The 16507-nt window shown below is 38.4% G+C and overlaps 1 protein-coding gene across 2 annotated transcripts in view; it reads right to left on the bottom strand.

Annotated features, from left to right (window-relative positions):
• The window catches only part of Cep83 (centrosomal protein 83), a 101713-nt gene that overhangs the window by 84521 nt on the left and 685 nt on the right, over nucleotides 1-16507 (bottom strand). The gene's annotated exons all lie outside the window — the stretch shown is intronic.

The following is a 16507-nucleotide window of genomic DNA, read 5'->3' as shown; positions in this document are numbered from 1 at the left end:
TTTATAGGTTACAATGACACCTTGTGGTAAAACTTTTCAAATTATACAAATTTTACAACAGAAATAGAAGGATGGTTTAGAAAATAAGCAATAATACCAAGACCATAGGACTGAGATGGTTTGGCCATATACAATTCATTTGAAAACTCGAAAGGCAAAAACGCTAAAGAAATCTTAATACAAGGTAAACATAGTACTTTATAACACTATAAATGCAAACACTGTACTAGACAACAGTATTAGCAGAATTAAATTATTTAAATGATGCAAAAAAATCACTTTTATAATTCAGGCCAAAATTTCTAACACTAGTAATTTCTTTACATGAAAACAGTAACATATGACTTATAAATTATAAAAATAAAATATCATTACTCTTTTCTTGCCAATTAAAAACATGTCTTTAAAATATGAAAGCATTTCAATCTTGACTGAACCAATAAGAGGGTAATTTACATGGCCTTTCATGCAGTATTTACTATTTTAAGATATACTAATAGGCTGGGCATGGTGGCATAACACCTTTAATCCCAATACTCCAGAAGCAGGGGCAAGCAGACCTAAGTTCTAAGCCAGCTTGGTCTGCATAATGAGACCTTGTCTTAAAAACAAAAACTAAAAATAAAAATGCTAAGTACTAGGAGGCAAAAACTTATTTAATTTTGGCATGCACATATTTTGTCAATCTTTTAAATTTTTTCCTTCTCTCTGCAGCTGAATGTCACAATTGGCTCCCATTTCTCTGACCCATCTATCTCACTCTCTTTTGTGTTTTCCCTCACCTTCCCTCACCATGCCAAGGACCTCGTCATCAGTCCCAGCCCCATAAGAAAAGTTCAGCTGCCCCTCTCATCGCTCATTTACTGCTTGTTTGAGTCACAAGTACACACCGAAGGTCCTAAATGTCTCCTTTAGTACATAACTCCAGCTCAATTCATATGGTCCATCTACAATGGAAGCTTAATGACAGGACTCAGTAACTCACTACTTGCAATACTGTACTTTGACACTATGAAACAGCAGAAGCCAAGAAGTTTATAAACCCCTCCCACACCAATTTTCCCACATACTGTCCCGGATTGTGGTTTGAAAGAGAAATGTCTCTATGAGCTTGGGTATTCCAACCATTGTTTTAAGACCTTCATTCAACAGGGATCCTGCCTATACCTAGATGGGAGAATGAGGACAGAGGCATCAAGAAGACCCTGGGCTAACTAAGCTTGCTAAATCCCTCTTGGTTTCCTGCCATTAGAATATACATTGTCCCTTGTCCCTCAACCACACTTCTGCATAACTATATAAACACATGGTTTCCCTGTTTAATTTCGCTCTTCATTTCTCAAGGTTCCACATCACATAAAATTGGGGATACAGCTTAGTGGTACATACACTTCTTGCCTACCACATATGAAGCTCTAGGCTCAATCCCCTAGAACAATAAAGTGGGGAGGGAGCAAATTTGTAGGTTCTTGATTTGTTATGGTCCCTTTTGGTATGAAGGGAAGATCTCAGTCATGAACCTAGAATGGATTAAAAAAAGAAATTTGCTCCTCAAATCAACTCACTAGTTTCACATTTTCTAGCTGTTTTCTTTTTAAAATCAGTTCTCTCTTTTTGTAATACATAACTTATCCTCAACAACTATTTGCAACTAAGTATCACTACTGCTGACTCATCTTCATCTGCTGATTTTTGAAGGTATTTACTATATACTTAAGTATAGGGGGTGTGTGCTAGAGACAGTAGTTTGTTCCTGCCTTCCACTTTGTGACAAGGTTTCTGCTTTTGCGCTGTGTACTCTAGGCTATCTATCTAGTCTCTAAGTGTCTGGGCAGTTCTCATTTGCACCCTTCATTTCCCACAGGATTGAGTGCTGGGATTACAGATGCACACCATATCCAACTTTTCATGTGAGTTCCAGGCATAGATGTCCAACACTTGTACCTGCTAAGCCATCGTGCCAGCCCTCATCTATTGATCTGAATCATTCTTTTCATAATGATGCCCGCCTCTCTGCCAAACAAATAAAATACGTTACACTTAGCAATTTTTGTTTGTTTGTTTGTTTGTTTGTTTTGTTTTGATATTGCAGTGGGGAACAGAAAGCTCAAAGTTCAGCCATGGGAAGCTGACCCATAGAGAGAACAAAAACAAAAAACCAAACCAAACAAACAAACAAAAACAGGATTTCCTCCACTTCCCCAGTTGATTTCTGCTGGATGTTTGTTTATAAGTACCCACTTTGATGTGTTATATATCTGATACTTGCTATTTGTGTTTGGAAGCCTTGGCAAAGGGAAAGGTTTGCCCTGCCCATGACCTCAACCATGACCTCCAAATGACTGCCTTAATAAGGCTTCCCTGTCAATTTCCAGTATATGAGAATAGGTCCCCAATTTAACGCTGTTACCTTTTGTTTGACCTGTCAGTTAGACTACTCCAGCCATCTCTGTGGGATACTGTGAGTGACCGATTTGATGTTTTGCTATCTGCTGATTCTCTCTAATAATCACTATTTATTCTTTTACCTTTTTTTGATATATAACTTGAACTCACACAAATACAGTCTCAAAATGAACATAGAGATGTTTTACCCATAACACCAAAATATAATCATATATGAACACTAGACCAACAAGAAAAACTGTCTCTAAAGACAAGGGGAATGGCTCCTTAAGGGATAACACCAGAAGCTGATCTCTTGTCTCACCACATATTCACATACATGCACAAATGAACACACACACATGTGCATGTGCATACATGAACATATACCCTATTCTTACTATATAATCCTGCCCATACATTTATAGGTATTCACACTTAAGAAATGAAAGAATGCATCCCTATAAAAAAATTTACACAACTATTCAGAACATCTTTGAGAGTTCAACACAAATCCATCATGAGGTGAATAGACAAACAAATTGTATTATTTATATAATGGAATATCACTCAGGAATAATAAGTGCATACATGTCAAAATAATTATGCAGTGAAAACATATTCAGATAAAAATAGGATAACATGTTACATTTATTTAAAAATCCAAGAAACATATGTAAAAGCAACAAAGAAAAAGGACCATGATTTTGAGATGGAGTGAGGAGAGGGAGGTTACACAGGCAGGACTGGAAGGGAAGAAGAGGAAAAAAAGAAGGAAGATGATGTGACTATATTTTAATTTTTAAAAAATTACAAAAGAAACAAATGCAAGAAACACAAAAAAACAATTGATAGTTGAGAAAAATCAAGAAACTAACTCAAAACATATTTGAAGTGACTAATAAGTATCTAACATTGTTCAAAGAATTGTGAGTAATATAAAGTTAGTACAAAATAAGTTTTATCCTGCAGAGAAGAGAAGAATTTCAGTCATAGCCACCCAGCTTTCCTACTTCCAACATACAGGAATAAAGCTACAAATCCTTTACACAAGCACAGCCCAAAAACCCAGTCATTTCAGTGTTCTGGAACCCAACCAAGGGCTTACCACACGGTCTGATTGTTCAATCATGAAAACAACTGGTATGAATAAGAATAACCTGACTCCACGGTATTCTCCCATTGGGTTGCTTTACACTGACAGATAGATCAGTGAAGGAGTTCAGACTGTAACAGTGAAAACACTTTCAGCATTATTTGAAGAAAATCTGTTTTTGGATGCATTGTCAATTAAAGTGGAGATCTCTGTGACAAGCAGAGATGGTCAATAATTCCCAAAGTCTCAGATTAGGGGCCTCTTTAGGGCAAGGAAAGAACCAACTAGGAATTTTACAAAGGCCTAGAAATTAAAGAGAACCATAGGGATTTGATAAACTGTCCCCAAACCTAGATAGAACAAAAACTACAAACATGTAGACCAAAGACCAGAGCAGGCACAGGTCATAAAGCCAAGACAGACTTGAAATAGACTGTGTTTAAATGCATCCTTGCCATGCACATGCACAGGTCTATCCATGGGTCAGTTTGAACACATCAAGCTAGTTCTTGTTTGAATACAAAGCTACACAGATGCAAGAAACCAACCATAAAAATAAATAGGCCTAGGTACAGTAGTAGAGTGTGCCATTTTATTTAAAGACATTAAATTACATAAAGAAATGACTATAACACTGTATGGTTATTAGGCTTATAATATGCGTAACTATAATATATATGTATGACAATAGTATAAAAACAGCTATATTGGAGGGAAGTTGTATAATTTAACAGAATTTAGTATTATTCTGAAACAGATTGCTATAATAAAATACATATTGTTATTTCTAGAAAAACCATTATTAAAATACAATAAAAAATCCGTTTGAAAGGTACACTAAACAATATTTCAAACTTATTGAAAGGAAAATAAAAAATAAGATAAATGCAAAACTTGGGAAAATGGAATAAATCCACACTATTAACAATTGTGCTAAACATTAGTGAACTCCATTCCAAGGATAGAGAATGCTAAACTGGTTCAGTTTTTCTACAACTATGTGTTGTTTATGAAATATTTCTTTGATTCAAAGACATAAGCAGGTTAAAAGAAATGGGACAAAAATTTAAGGCATGCAAATCGTAATTATAATGTCAGAATAGTTACTGAAGACAAACAATATAATACAAGAAATATTACTAATTATATTCTATACTAATCATATTTAATAATGACACCTATGACGAATGTTTATTTGTCTAACAGAACCCCAACATACAAGAAAGGGGTAAAACAATGAAAAAGACTGCAATGAATGTCAAAGTAAGACAAAAAAAAAATTAAGAATATAGGAGTTGGCTGACCTTACTAATTACCATAATTATAACTGACAGAATATTCCACCCAAAGACTATTCCACTAAAAAATATATAAATAAATTTTACAAGAGACTCTCACTACTGAATAAGGCTAGCTGAGAACTCCTTACACAGTTCAGGGTGATCTCTTGCTTCAGTTTCCTAAGTGCTGGGACTACAGGTGTGCTACCATACTTAATATGCATTCTCAGTGAATACACAGGAACATTCTCCAGGATGTACCATACGCTGGACCACAAACCTAGTTTAAGATACAAAACAGAAAGTGCCAGTCATTTCTGTGAGCATTAAGGACTAGAGTTCGGATCCCCAGCACCCACATAAAAAACTAGGTACAATAATGAACACCTGTAATCCAGAAATGGAGAAAGAAGAATCTCTGGAGATTGCTGGACAGCCAGTCTACCCAAATTAGTGAATTCCCTGTTCAGTAAAAGACTCTATCTAAAAAAAAAAGAAAAAGAAAAAAAAAGATGGCAGAGAGCTATTAAGGAAGACACTGGTCATCAATCTCTGACCTACACATATACAACATAAACACACACAATCATAAAAAGTGTGCCATCTGAGTATTACAAAGTAAGTAGCTCACAACAGTCAGAAATACGGGAGGGGCTGGAGAGATGGCTCAGCAGTTAAGAGCACTGGTTGCTCTTCCAGAGAATCTTGATTCAATCCCTAGCACCATGGCAGCTCACAACTGTCTCCAAGTTTAGTTCCAGGGATCCACACCCCCACACAAACAAACATACTTACAGGCATAAAATGATTTTTAGAAAAAGAAAGAACATGGAATTAAATTATTTTTAAACCCTCAATTATTAGTAATCAACACACTTCTAACATAGGCATCAAAGGAAAAAACCCACAAGGTGAAAGAAAATTTTTTCTCTTTTTAAGACAAGGTTTCTCTGTGTAGCCTTAGCTGGTCTGGAACACACAGAAACTAGGCTGGCCTTGGACTCAGGCTGCCCCTGCTTCACAGGTGCTGAAATCTGAGGCATGCACACAGTCACAAGGTAAAAAATTTTAATGTATTTTAGAGACTGTTGTTGTTGGAGAATGGGTCTCATGTAGCCCAGGCTGGCCTTTGTTTTAATATCCAAAAGTCAGTTAATAAACGACACTAACAATAAAAACTTTAAAACAGATGATCATTTCACTGGATGAAGGTTTAAAAAAAAAAAAACACCTCTGGGAAAAATCACACACACCCATTGTCATTAAAAACTTTAAATAAGAACATCAAGAAAAGTCAGCGAGGGCTGGTGAGATGGCTCAGTGGTCAAGAGCACACTGACTGTTTTTCCAAAGGTCCTGACTTCAAGTCCCAGCAACCACATGGTGGCTCAAAACCATGCATAATGAGATCTGACGCCCTCTTCTGGAGTGTCTAAAGACAGCTACAGTGTACTTAGATATAATAATAAATAAATCTTTGGGCCGGAGAGAGCAGAGGCCCTGAGTTCAATTCCCAGCAACCACATGATGACTCACAACCATCTCTACAGCTACAGTATACTCATATACATAAAATAAACGAATAAATCTTTTAAAAAGAGGAGGAGGAGGAAGAGGAAAAAGAGGAGGGAGTCACCAAATAAAAGTGTTTGCCACACCTGTGAAAGGTTCCTTCTCCCTGGAAGCCACGTAAAGGCGGAAGGAAAGAAATTGTTCTACAAAGGTGTCTTCTAAACCTCCATATCTGCACTGTAACATGAGTGTGCACATTCACACATGTTAATTATAAAAAAACTTAAACTAGGTATAGAATGGAAATTCTTCAATTTGATTAAGTATCTATGGAAAAGTATGGGGCTAAACTAGTTACTATCACACTATACAGTGAAAATGTGTGTGCTTTTCCCTAAACAACAGGAACAATGCACTTTCAACATTTCTATGTAATATCTTATTAGAGAATCTATACCATAAGTTAAGGCAAGAATGAGTGAATGAAGAACAGACTAGAGAGAATGTTGTAATCCTTTTCATTCAGAGACTTGGCCCTCTACATGAAAACAATATGCAAGAGATGACCACATTTTTCTATACTAGCCACGAACGATGAGTATCATATAAAAACATTCCTTTTACAAGAACATCAACAATAACAAATTTCTTCATGAAAAAATATAATGGGTTGAGTGTGGTGGAGCATGACTTTAATCCCAAATATTCAAGATACCTTGAGTTCAAGGTCAGCATTGATTATGACAGTGGTTCTCAACCTTCCTCAAGCTGTAACCCTTTAATTTCCTCACATTGTGGTGACCCCAACCATAAAATTATTTTCATTGATACTTCCTAACTTTAATTTTGCTATTGTTATGAACTGTAATGGAAATATGTGTCTTCTGATGGTCTTAGGAGATGCCTGTGAATGTGTGGATATAACACTCTTCACCCTTCACCCCCTCTCTCCAAGGGGTTATGAACACAGCTTGAAAACCACTGATCTATGGCACATTCTAGGACACCCAGGACTACATAAAGACACTAACTCAAAATAAATAGACACATAGATAGATAGGTAGATAGACAGACAGACAGACAGATAGGAAGGAAGGAAAACCATAACAAAAGTGCAAGGTTTTACACTAAAATTTGAAAAATGCTGAGAGAAATCAAAGATCTAATTAAACATCTTATATGTTGATAAAGATACAGTTTCATTAAATCAGTGATTTTTTTCTACAAATCCTTTCAAATCTCAGGACCTTAATTTTTTTTGTGGTAATGGAAGAACATGAAATGCTCTAGAGAGTATGGTATCAGAGTAAGTATAGACATAATTATTAACAGAAAGCTTAAAAAATAAATATTTACATTGCTGTTTCTTCAACAGATATTTTTACAATGTCTTTAAGATGTCAAGGCAACTTAAAGAAAAAGAATAGTCTCAACAAATACTAGGAAATATGACAGCGACTTTAAAACAAGCTTGAACCTTACTCTTATACATACATAATTATTTAAATTTAGATCCTATATGTAAATGAAAGATTTAAAAAACAACCCACACTGAAAATCTTGATAACCTAGAATTAGACTTCTCCAAAACAAATCTTTATATATAACAAAGAATAGTACACACATGAACACACTGGACTTCACTGAAAACTTTGGCACTTCAAAATATACCAGAAAAGATATGAAGCCATGCCACACATATAAGAAACTCTTTGCAAATGATCTCTAATTTTTTAATATCCAGAACATAAAAAGAAATTTTATAATAATATATACTATATATTGAATATATAAAACATAATATGCTTTATATTATATCGTGTATATATTTAATAATACATATTTTTAAAAGGGATACTTCAACATGTTCATTAACAGAAAATGTGGAATATCATCAATGTAAAAACAGCAAGAATTTTGATCAATTTTTAAATTAGATTTATATATAATTGTCTTAGTCAGGGTTTCTATTCCTGAACAAAACTTCGTGACCAAGAAGCAAATTGGGGAGGAAATGGTTTACTCAGTTTACACATCCGTGTTGCTGTTCATCACCAAAGGAAGTCAGGACTGGAACTCAAGCAGGCCAGGAAGCAGGAGCTGATGCAGAGGTCATGGAGGGGTGCTGCTTACTGGCTTGCTTCCCCTGGCTTGCTCAGCCTGCTCTCTCTTATAGAACCCAAGACTACCAGCCCAGGGATGGCACCACCCACAAGGGGACCTCCCCACTTGATCACTAACTGAGAAAATGCCCCACAGCTGGATCTCATGGAGGCATTTCCTCACCTGAGGCTCCTTTCTCTGGATAACTTCAGCCTGTGTCAAGTTGACACACAAAATCAGCCAGTAATAAATATGTGTGTGTGTGTGTGTGTGTGTGTGTGTGTGTGTGTGTGATTTGTATGTATTTATGATATGTGAGAGCACTGTATGTATGTGTACCATGTGCATGCTGACCCTCACAGTCAGAAGAGGTATCAGATCCCCTGGAACTGGAGTTATTCGTGGTTGTGAACCATGTGGGTTCTGGAAATCAAACCCAGGTCCTCCACAGGAGTAACACATGCTCTTAACTGCTAAGTCATCTCTCCAACCCCTGATCAATCTTGAAAGATAAAAATTAACAGTTTGGAAGGAGAGAAAGAGAAAGGTACATAGATCACATGAGTGTCTAGCATTAGACTGAGTGAAAAGCAGCATACCATTAACTATGACGTGCTTTTTTTGAGACCAAACAACTGTTTAAGAACACTGTTTGGGAACCAAAACAAAAAACAAAACAAAACAAAACAAAACAAAAAAAATACCCAGTAATAACAACCAAAAAAAAAAAAAAATTAAGTAACTTTTCTACAAAGCTAAGTAGCTGGTAACTTCTCTGGCTGTCTTCATTAGCACGTTCAGATAGTGCTACAGTGTCAATATTTCTTGAGTAATAACTTCAATCAGTAAACACATGTGATATGCACTTCTTTGGCTTCCAAGATCTGACCCTATTTTTCCTCACTACCGTCTCATCTGCACACTGCATGCAGGTTTTTAGCCCTTCCGATCGCATACGTTTTTCCCTATTGGTTATCTCCAAGATCTTTACTACCACCACTGCTAGTGACTCCTGATTCCCTGGCTCCCAGAAACTTTCCTCTGTAGTATTCCCTGACTTAACTCCCTCTAGTCCAAGTTGAAAATATCTGTATTCACCCTCAAGCTATACTTAACTAAATTATAGAGTATTCTGCTTGTAGATCTATATCAGGTCTCTTTCCTACATGTCCCAAAATATATTCACATTTATCCTATACCATTTATGTGTTAAGTCATAAATTACTTCATCCATTTTCCCAGTAGACAATATGGTGCTTAAGATAGTAGAAAATAAAGCACTTAAGACAGCCCAGCCTTACTCTCCATTTCCCCAGTGTCTAATATAGTGTAGGACATGTAATTTTAAAATAAAATTAAATAACTGATTAAACTAATTAACAGCAAAAATATAAGTTGCATATAATTTTTCAAAGTCTTCAAAGAGTTATTTTTCAAATGAGAAACAGAAGAAGAAAGATTAAGGGACTTACTATCTTAGTTTTCTAATGCTGTGATGAAACATTGACCAAAATAACTTGGGAAAGATTTTGTTTGTTGTTTTCTGAAATAGCCTCACTATATAGCTTTGGCTGGCCTGGAAACTCAGTATCTAGACCAGGCTAGCCTAAAACTCAATAGAGATCCACCTGCCTCTACCCCCCAGTGCTGGTATTAAAGGGGAGAGCCACCATACCAGCTAGTTTACTTCAGTGTATATACTTCTAAGTAACAACAGTCCATCCTAAGGGAAGTCGGCAAAAACTCAAGGCAGGAACCAAAGCAGAGAGACCTTGGAGGAATTCTGCTTCTTGGCTTGCTTCTCATGACTTGCTCAGCATATTCCAGGATCACCTGCCTAGGGGAAGCACCACCCACAGTAGGCTGAGCCCTCCCATATCAATCAGTAAGCCCTGCCTTACAGTGCTTGCCTAAAGCCCAATCCTATATAAGCAATTCCTCAATTGAGGCTCCCTCCTTCCAGATGACTCTAGCTTGTGTTAAGTACAGGGAGAAAAAAACAAAACAAAACACCCACTCAAGCTGGTCTCCTGGACCCAATTCTCTTCTCACAAAACCACAACCTATGAAATTATGTTTACTGGTCTAAGGCTGCCATGTAACTCTCGGAGTCACAAGAAAAAGTATATTTCAACTTCACTCCATTTTTAGCTAGCAATATAAGCTAGCTAAATATAAACAATAAGCTGTAGAGAAGACTGATGTTAATAATAACTTTTCTACAGGTGTGGGAAGCCATTCTGGACTCCCTGGCCAGCCGGACAGAAATCTATTCCAGGCAGTAAACAAGCCCATGTTTGGTGGATGGCCCGCCCTTAGTCCCTGATTGGCTAAGTAAGCCTGCCTGATGAGGTGATGTGACCTGTGGTGATTGGTGGGGGCGTGGTTGTGGCTGAAGTGGGAAAAAAGCACTTGTAACCAGAGAGGGGGGGGGTGGATTTGAAGAGAGAAGCTGCCTGAGTAAACTGCTTTAAGAAGAACCGGTGGTTGTATTTTCCTTGCTGGTCGAGTTGGACGCAACAAGTGGTGCTGAAACCCGGGACCGACTCCCCCACCGAAGAGGTTCAGAACTTTCTGCAGTCAGGGTCTGTCTACAGGATGTGTACAGTAAGTAACTCACCATCCTGGGGTTGGGATTAGACAATTGTCTCTTGGTAAAGAGACAATTAGGCTCTTGGTAAAGAGACAATTAGGCTCTTGGTAAAGAGACAATTAGGCTCTTGGTAAAGAGACAATAAGGCTCTCTGGCTCTGGAGACAAGAAAGTGAAAGTAAGAGGGTAATAGGGACAGTCTATGGATTACTTTCTTTTTCTAGCCATTTGGGTAATTTTTCTTACTGCCTATTGGTTTAAGGACTGGCCAGAAGGATGGCCGATTCAGGAGTCAGAACAAATATTACCAGGCCTGGGTTATGCAAAGAGCCCAGACATAAGTGCCAGGATGCTCCCTTGGAAAGATAAGGAAGAGCATGATGGGATGTTTCAACCATATGTGCTTGAGCTGCCCATTACCTTATGGGGTAGGGATTTGTTGAAAATAGTGTCCTATTTAGGAGCAAGGATTGCCCCTATGGCCGTCTGGCCTCAAAAGAAACAGTTGAGGGTTGATTCCTTGCATACTTTAAATGATTTTCAGAAATTGTTAGGTGATATCAACTGGATTCGGCCCTATTTGAAGATCCCAAATGTTAAATTAAAATCTCTGTTTCAAATTTTAGAAGAAGACTCAGAGTTAAGTTCCAAAAGGGAATTAACACCTGAGGCTAGAAAGGAAGGATGTGCTTACAGGATCATGGAATGGTCCGGATCCCGTGTTGGCCTGGGCGAGAGGGTCTGTTTGCATGTTTCCACAGAATCGCACAGAGCCAGTGTGGGTTCCAGAGCGGCTAGTACGACACTATCAAAATGAAGAAGCTGATCCGGTTAAGAAATTCCTGTTAAGTAATTGGACTGCAAATTTTGATGGCAAGATGAATGAGCTTCGCTTGGCGATTGTCACTGTGAATTCTACCCGAGTGGATCCTGGCTTGGCATCGGGAAAGAATGGGCTGGGATAGGTGCCCTCGCTGTGGCCCTTGTTTTGGCATGCATGTTGTGTGTATGGTGTATGTGTCGGTTGCGGAATGCCCAGGTCCGCACTGCCGCCATGGTGGTGCAAGCTTTTGCCGCAGTGGAAGCAGGGCAGTCACCTCAGATTTGGCTTGTTGCCATGAAGAATGAACAATGAAGCCATCGCTCCGTAGGGTTGTAAGGCTAAGCACTGCACAGAGGTTAGTCTGGAAGCTGTTTGACAATCTCTGGGAGGTATGTCTGATTACATGAGGGTTGAGTGTCCTAGTGTCCTTCCCCCAGGAAAAAGGTCACGGGAGCAGGTCAGGGTTGCTCTGGGTAAAAACCTGTGAGCCTAAGAGTCAATCCTGTACATGGCCCCTATTTCTGCACACTGGGGATCAGACCTCTATCTTTACCCACGGAGCTTGCTTCAAAAGAATATAAAAGGGGGAATTGTGGGAAGCCATTCCAGACTCCCTGGCCAGCCGGACAGAAATCTGTTCCAGGCAGTAAACAAGCCCATGTTTGGTGGATGGCCCGCCCTTAATCCCTGATTGGCTGAGCAAGCCTGCCTGATGAGGTGATGCGACCTGTGGTGATTGGTGGGGGCGTGGTTGTGGCTGGAGTGGAAAAAAACAATTGTAACCAGAGAGGCGGGGGATTTGAAGAGAGAAGCTGCCTGAGTAAACTGCTTTAAGAAGAACCGGTGGTTGTGTTTTTTGGACGCGACATACAGGCTTTTGATTGATCCCGTTTTTTCAGATATCCTTTATATGCACTATTATTCAAAACATTTATAATGCATCTCTGAAAAATAATGTACAAGAAGTTATGTCAGCACCCTGAAAAATATATTCAAGGTCATATACTGTGTGCTCTTTAACACTGTGTCTGATTTAAAACAAAATGTGATGTAGATGAGAGATGAACATGAACACTAGAGCTAGGACTGTGCTCTGAAATCCCTATAGTGTTCAATGGTTGCTATGTTTTATTGCAACTGTGTTACTGAGCAACAACTTAGAAGCTAGGCTGGTAAGATCACCTAACACTGAACCCAAGAAGATTTATAAAAACATTCCAATATCCTACTTCACCTTCTTATACCTTCACCTAAAGCCACTCTATGCTATAAGCATCAGACATGTGATTTATGGCAAGTTTATTAAAGTGACCTACAATTTTAAAATTCATAGTTTGAGTACTTTCTAAAAAGGAAAAGTCAGACTTTAGATTCCTTCTAGCTCTAAATGTTAATTCTTAAGGTACTTTAAAGTCATAATATGCAGAAAGCAACAATGGAGCATTTTCTAGCTTCCTTTGTTTCTCTCCTCCTAGAATATTGCCCAAACAAAAAAGAAATAGCACTCAACATGGCAGCCAGTGATCTATCTGTGGTCCAGAAAGGGCAGTCCTGACAGAAGACAGGCAAACAATGAGCTTCCAAGGATTGCTAACTTAGGAGAGCGGACTAAAGTATTGACACAGGCTCATAAACTAAGTGCTGACTGAGCAAAACGTAGAATGTAGAATGGAAAGATGTGAAATGAGATGGAGAGAGACCAGAGACCAGGGGGATGCAAGAGGAAGAAAGGAAAGGAAGATTAAAGGGACTCACATTTTAAAACTAAGGTTCTTCTGGGGAAGAACCAGGAAATTGACCAAACTCGCCATGCCCCGTGGGAGTAGAGCCATAATTCCTGAGGGAGTTCTTAGTGATGCTAATGTCATGGGAAATTCTCAAATATTCATTCATACTTTCTAGGAACAAAACCTTCCCTTTTGATTCCAGTCACTCCCCCACTCTTTAATTTCCCATCTTCTGATTTACTGCTATGTTCTGATTTCTACTATATTATAGGAAGAGTCAGGGATTCAAATGAGCATGTGTCAGTCAAGAAACATCCCTTCAACAACTTCTGTTTAAAAAAACAAAGGATATGCTCATGAAACAGATTAATATAGTTAGGAAGACAAGACCAGTCTAAATATCAAATAAGTAAGAGTCACAAATACATACTGTAGAATTTCAAATGTCATGGTTAAATTGAACCTTATAGAAAAGGTATAATTTAGTTGTTTGGTTTTTTAAAAAAGAAGAAGGAAGGGGAGGAAGAGGAGGAAGAGATAGAGGAAGAAGAGGAGGAGGAGGAAGAGGGGGAAGAGAAATTGGGGCAGGGTAGAAAGAAATTAAGACTAATACAGGAAGGAGAAAGCAGGTTTAAAGGATAATGGAAGAAAAAACAGTTTGAACAAAGGCACTTTTTCCATAATGAATAAGAGATTGGGAAGCCATGGTGAAACAATTTTGAAGAAGTCGCTGTAAGTTAAGGACTCAGTTGTGATGGGAAGGGACTGGAGAGGTAGCTCAGCAGTTAAAGCGCTGCTCCTCTCAGAAGACACCACAAGCCTCAGTAACTACACAGGTGGGCTCACAACTGCCACTAACACCAGTACTGGTCAATGGTTCATTATGTCAACCTCAGCAATTGAAGGACACAGTAAGTGAAAACTAAAATGAAATCAACAGATTGTTAGTAAGGGTATATAAAATCCAACTCTTATTGCTAATAGTTTGACTTTAAAGATATCATTTGTCACAGTTTCAAATTGATGTCATGGTTGCTTCACACATCTAGTCTCAGCACTGGTTAAGACTGAGCCACGCCGGGTGTGGTGGCGCACGCCTTTAATCCCAGCACTCGGGAGGCAGAGGCAGGCGAATTTCTGAGTTCGAGGCCAGCCTGGTCTACAAAGTGAGCTCCAGGACAGGGCTATACAGAGAAACCCTGTCTCAAAAAAAAACAAAAACAAAAACAAAAAAACAACAACAAAAAAAAGACTGAGCCACAAGAATTGCCAGATGTTAAAAGTCAATGAGGAAGCTACAGTGGGTTCTAGATCATCCTGAGCAAAATTACAAGACCAAGCTTCAACTTAAAACAACAAAAAATAAATAAATAATAAAAAGGCAAACGACAACAAAACAATCATTTAAGCCAATCACTCAGGCTTGTGGTCCCAGTTATGGTCCTAAGAAATTCCTTTTCCCAAAGTTTGTCATTTAGAAAAAAACCTCAGGGACTTCATTCATTCTTCTTATCCCTGGCAAAAAGGACCCAAGGCTGTTGCATTAACCTAATCCTGAGATGCCTATTAGCATGTCAAGATGTATGTTAGCCTCTAGGCTCCCTCAATCCCTACTCACAAGTACCTGCTACAGAGTGTTCCTGGCTGGCACACCCTCCCCAGCTCCCTCCTGGGCCCCTCCCCTAACCCTCTCCAGCTTCCTTCCCCCAGCTTCTCTTTCCTGTACAACCTCAGTCAACCATCATGATGGCTTAGCTTACTCTCTGCACTCTAGGTTCTGCTTTCCACTCCACTCCTGGACCTCTTGCTTCCTTCCTTTTCCCCCCTCTCTCCTCTCACGACCTGGTCTATTCTGTTGGCCATGTTCAGTCTAGACCCTTCTTGTTGCCTCTGGCTGTTCTCTCCTTCACATCTACAGTAAACTCTTCTCCTCAACCATACCTTGGAGCGGTTATAGCCTCATTTTCATTCTGTCCTGGAATTCAGGAGGCTGAAGCAGAGAAATTGCCAATTCAAAGCAAGTCTGGGATACAAAGCTAGACCATGTCTTTAATGCTTTCCCCACCAAACAGAACACTTAATAAAGTAAATTAAAATAAAAACTTAGTTTACCATTCAAGTTATATCACTAAGGGTTCAACAAATGTAGACCAAGGCTACTGCTAAGCCAAGGCTTAAAAACTTGTACTGTTTCACAATCTCTCAAATGTATGTAACTCTAAATTGCTATAATCTTTTTATTTAAGAATATTATTAAATACAGATTGCATACTTTATCTCATTAGAAAAGAAATACTCAAAGAGAAATACCCAGCATACTCCGGAATATGTAACAACCAAAAAGAACTCAAATCCATTTACAACTCTCCATAGTCTTGTGTGACAACAAAAACAATCAAAGTGTTCTAATAATTCTAGATAAAATTTATTTGAAATCTGACTACAAAAGGCAACAAATGTAGCCACCTATAAACTAAAAGCATAAATCTGAAGAGCTCCAACTCGCTCCAAACTCAGATTAACAGGCCACATTTACTTATGTTCTAGTTGAATATTAGACTTGTTTACGGTGATGTTGCTTGGTAACAGAAGCACGGCTTTAACAACCTACTCGGTACTTTAAATCTCAGTTTAGTACTTTATACTAACAGCCTGAACATATTATGAATTCACTACATATTTAAAAAAAAATCATCAGAACAAATTTAGCCTGATCCTCAACATGTTCGAGAAGAAAGTGGTCTGATAATTAGAAGGTAAGCAAAGACTTAAAGACACTTAAATGCCCTCTAGGGCATTTTTAAAAAGCCAAGAGTCTTTTTATCATAGTCAGAAACTGGACTAAGAACTTGCCAAAGTACCAAGCCCAAAATACACTTCCCACAGTTCAGACCTTACCTCAGCAACATCCGCAAACCTCACTGCTATGACTACCTTTAAGGACAAGGAAAATGATGACAGCGTGGCTTTTCCCCCACCAATTAACCTA

The sequence above is a fragment of the Mus musculus genome, chromosome 10 (assembly GCF_000001635.26).
Source record: "Mus musculus strain C57BL/6J chromosome 10, GRCm38.p6 C57BL/6J".
NCBI classification, from domain to species: domain Eukaryota; kingdom Metazoa; phylum Chordata; class Mammalia; order Rodentia; family Muridae; genus Mus; species Mus musculus.
This window is presented reverse-complemented; position numbering and strand designations above follow the sequence as displayed.